The sequence below is a fragment of the Amblyomma americanum genome, chromosome 2 (assembly GCF_052857255.1).
Source record: "Amblyomma americanum isolate KBUSLIRL-KWMA chromosome 2, ASM5285725v1, whole genome shotgun sequence".
In the NCBI taxonomy this organism is placed as follows: Eukaryota; Metazoa; Arthropoda; class Arachnida; order Ixodida; family Ixodidae; genus Amblyomma; species Amblyomma americanum.
In genome coordinates, this window is record NC_135498.1 from 54189828 (window position 1) to 54194114 (window position 4287).

Genomic DNA, 4287 nt, shown 5'->3' on the forward strand with positions numbered 1-4287 from the left:
TCTGCAGTCTTTTTTAACGCCGCCAGGTCTCATTTGTATACTACGCAGATATGTTTCTTGCAGTCTTTCCTTGATCCGGTAATCAATTATTTCACACGTCCCTCCCGGGTTTCGATGGAGGCGAAATTCTGGAGGCCCGTGTACTATGCGATGTCAGTGCACGTTAAAGAACCCCAGGTGGTCGAATCTTCCGGAGCCCTTCACTACGGCGTCTCTCATAGCCTGAGTTGCTTTGGGACGTTAAACCCCTATCAACCAAACCAAACCAACCAACCAATTATTTCACAGACGTTCGCCTAATGTACATCTCTCCTGTCCAGATTGCATATGATGACATCTTCCCATCGAATGAAAAGCTGCAGCCCTTTCCTCTCCTTCACGGTTTGTTGCAGAGCAACTTAAGGCCCTTTCCCTCTCATATTCTTATTGCTACTGATTCCTCGCAAGATCGCGAAGAGGCAGCTGTGGGCATTTTTTTCACCTTCATTGGGTTGTTCCTTTTCTCTGTCTTCCTGACTTTACTTCAGTTTATTGGCAGAAATATTAGCAGTCATCTCAGCCTTACGTAAATTATAAATTACCGTTTCTCAAGTCATGGTTATGACGGATTCTCTGTCCATTTGCTCTTCATTATCCTCACCCACTGAGTCTCAGGCATTACTCCTCTTTAAGTTCTTGATCTCGGTCCATCTAAATCCGGTAAGGTTGCTTTGGGTACCAGGTCACATGGGCTTTCACTTAAATGAGGCTGCAGATTCCTTAGCAAGGGCCACTCTCTGCGGCCCAATTTTTGCTGTCCTGCCAACCTGTGCATATACAGCTGCGGTGAGGCTTAGCAGCTACACAATATTTCAAGAATTTGCTGTTACGGCTTTTGAATCATCTCCCGAATATCAGCATCTTCTGCGTCCTTGTAGTAGCAAAAAATGGCGGTCGCACAGACTGGACGTCTCTTTCACGCGTTTGTGTTGCCGGGTTCCTCTGCTAAATTTCTGCCTTCACAGAACTGGTCTGGCGGTTTCCCCATTGTGCCCTTTTTGTGCGGAACCTGAGACAATAGATCACTTCCTGCTGTTCTGCTGCCACTTCTCTTCTTTGAGGAGGCGCCTATTACAAGTTTCATTTCTCCAGTTGGGTCTGCCAGTCGTCCTCTGCGGTTGTTCTTTCCAATGGCGCTTCTTGGCTTGGACGAAGCAAAGGGAGTGCGCGCTCTGCTGTGCAAAATTTCCTTCTAGAAACGCAGCGACTCTCATTCTGACTTTTGTTTTCCTTCCCGCTCTCAGTCAGTGCGAAATTGAAACATTACATGCGTTGTATACGAATATGCACATGAAAACCACTGTCCCGTCTTTGATCTCCCATTTACCAGGACCGCTGTCGTTCCGTCGTCCAATCTGTCAGCATGTACAATATTACTACTACTTTTCCTCCTCTAAAACTCTCCTGTTTTCAGACAATCACCCGTAGCGGGTATATGGCATCTTTATTTGAGGCCAATCAACCCGACGTTGCACAACGACTTGGCATTAGTGCGCAATGTTCTAATCGTCGGCAGCGCAACGCTGCAAGCAAGCTTCGTTGTCTCTTTCCCGGTACCCACCGCCTGGACGTGGACACCAACGGTTCCCATGCTGCTCCTTCCTATCAACACGAGGGCCCCAGTCGGCGCGTCTGGTGCGTCAACCCGGAGACCTGCTGCTCCCGGACCGTCGCCGCCGCTGCCAAGGCTCCAGTGTGCCAGCTCCGAGCTTCTGCCGACGCGGCGTATGGAGCTGCCACCATCAGCTGTTCCCGGCCATCAACGACGCCAGGCTGCGCGTCGGAAACTTGAGTGTATGCCTCAAGTGAGCAAACGGCTTTTGGTCTTTGGTTTTCTGTGTTAGGCCAAACTGATTAGCTATTGATTGGACTCATCCTCCGTTCTGTTTTGCCATGAATCTTTCATGTATTCTAAGTTGTATAAAATGTTTGAAACCTTCTTTGTAACACTTGTTCGCTTTTCATATTGTAGGTAGTTTTCACTCTGCTGTTCAGTTTTGTTGGTCTTGCATGTTTTGTTGTTTTTTTTCTGTTTCTTTTTGCAGGCTGCTGCCGTGCCTTCGTCTCCTCGAGGCTGCCTCCCCCATGAAGCTGGCTCGCCAGGATCGAGGCCTCAACTTTCCCGTTCTTGAGTGCGTTTTTTTCACACATTATCTCTCACTTTTGTTTTGCTTTCCTAAAAACTACCTTTGATCTATTGCTTCATTTCATTATGATATTTTTTACTGCGGTGTAAGCCCGCTGCAGCGGACTTCCATTTACTTTCGTGTCTTATAACTTACATTTTCCCGCGACAAGGTATAGGTGTCGTTATGTGAGGTTGTGTCAACGTCGTTCGCGCAAGCCCCTAGATCCCTGTAATATGAGCCTTCCTAGCCGCCACACTGAACCGAAAGGTCAAGCTAAGAGGCAACATGCACTTATGCATCATAAAACACCCACCCTAGGCTAGACGCCTATCACCGCCTCCTCACACACGCGCACACACACGCACTCACGCGCACGAGCGCTCGCTCGCTCGCTCGCTGGCTCGCTCACTCACTCACTAACTCACTCACTCACTCACTCGCTCTGTCGCTCACTCACTCACTCGCTCTGTCGCTCACTCACTCCCTCTCTCTGTCACTCACTCACTCACTCTCTCTCTCTGTCACTCACTCTCTCTTTCTGTCACTCACTCTCTCTTTCTGTCACTCACTCTCTCGCTCCGTCACTCACTCACTCTCTCGCTCTGTCACTCACTCTCACTCTCTCGCTCTGTCACTCACTCTCTCTTTCTGTCACTCACTCTCTCGCTCCGTCACTCACTCACTCTCTCGCTCTGTCACTCACTCTCACTCTCTCGCTCTGTCACTCACTCGCACTTTGTGCACTCACTCGCACTCACTCACTCTCCCTCACTCACTCTCACTCACTCTCCCTCACTCTCACTCGCTCACTCTCACTCACTCTCACTCGCTCACTCTCACTCACTCTCATTCCGTCATACCCCTACCCTTAGCATCACGGTAAACGTCCAGTCACTGTCGACCGCGCACGCCAGCTAGAGATGAAATTCGCCTGGCCACAAGGGTAAACGTCCAGGGACTTCCTTTTCCATGTTTTGCGGCCGAACAAATTTTCTGGGCCTAGCAACATTGGTTGGATGCTGTCAGAGTGGGCGCGCGAATTTCCTGTTTGTGCCATTTTATTTACATCGCCCTCTGTGTCTGCAGGTGCGCCGGCTTTACCGCACTACACCCATTTGGACACGTTTCGTGCACGGCGGCATGGCAACACACACCACGACCTCGGGTATGGAGCAGCCCCGAGCCATGGAGCTTGCAAACACCAACAATGCTGGAGCTACGAGGGAACGCAAGAACAGACAAGGGTTTACGCGATGATCGAGACTCCGTGACAAGTGTTGAAAGAATTTCCAGCAGGACAGGAAAGCCATCGGTCAGGCGAACACACCTTGCGAGCGGCAGCAGTGAACTTCGACACCGAGACCGAATGCCACGATCCTGTCGACGACACCGGATTCCTCTCCAAACGAATAATAATCGAAGAGCCTTGCTAGTAAGAAGCGAGATTTTGTGCAGCTATCGAACAGGGGATACAAAATCGTATTCCTTCCGACGAGCCAGGGCCTCAGTGAGGGATATTTCAATCCCAGCGACTACATACAATCCCTGCTGAAGGAATGCAACGGCGTGCATCGGCGATATGCTCGTCGCGGGGAAAGCCGTCTCAAACACAATAATAGTCCGGACGCCAGATGGAGCAAAGGCGGAAGCCCTACAAAAGGAGAGAAGCTGTGCCTCGGAGATGAGTAATTAAATTTCAGTGCCTACTGCTCGACGGCCCAAGGAACTGTCAGGGCAGTGGTGCACAGTCATGGCCAGCGCCCGGCAAGACACCCTAATTAACCACGTCCAAGTAGCAACGCCGGGAATTCATGCGGTCTACGCAAAATTGCTCGGGAAGCCGGAGTCAGCGCACATCGCGTTCAACGGAGAGCTCGATGCACTGTTGAGTGCTGTACAGAGGGTACCTTCACAAAGCAACGAAACAGGTATGCTTCAGGTGCCTCTGCAGGGAAACCGGTCAGGCATCTTCCTGGAGCTGTAACCCAATCCGAAGTACCCGGTTCACAAACTGGCAAACGTCCAGGGTCACGAGGGCGGCGAGCCGAGGTGCGTATGGTGCGGTGAAGCTCACTTCACGGGCGAAATAGGATGTAACAGACGTCTCAAGAGAACGGGT

The 4287-nt window shown here is 50.7% G+C and overlaps 1 long non-coding RNA gene across 1 annotated transcript; it reads left to right on the forward strand.

Moving 5' to 3' along the window:
- The first annotated feature begins 1711 nt into the window (after nucleotides 1-1711).
- On the forward strand, nucleotides 1712-3844 carry LOC144118562 (uncharacterized). The gene is made up of 3 exons (XR_013312044.1): nucleotides 1712-1844; nucleotides 2085-2171; nucleotides 3255-3844. It is a non-coding gene; the product is annotated as an uncharacterized LOC144118562 (long non-coding RNA).
- Nucleotides 3845-4287: the final 443 nt, after the last annotated feature.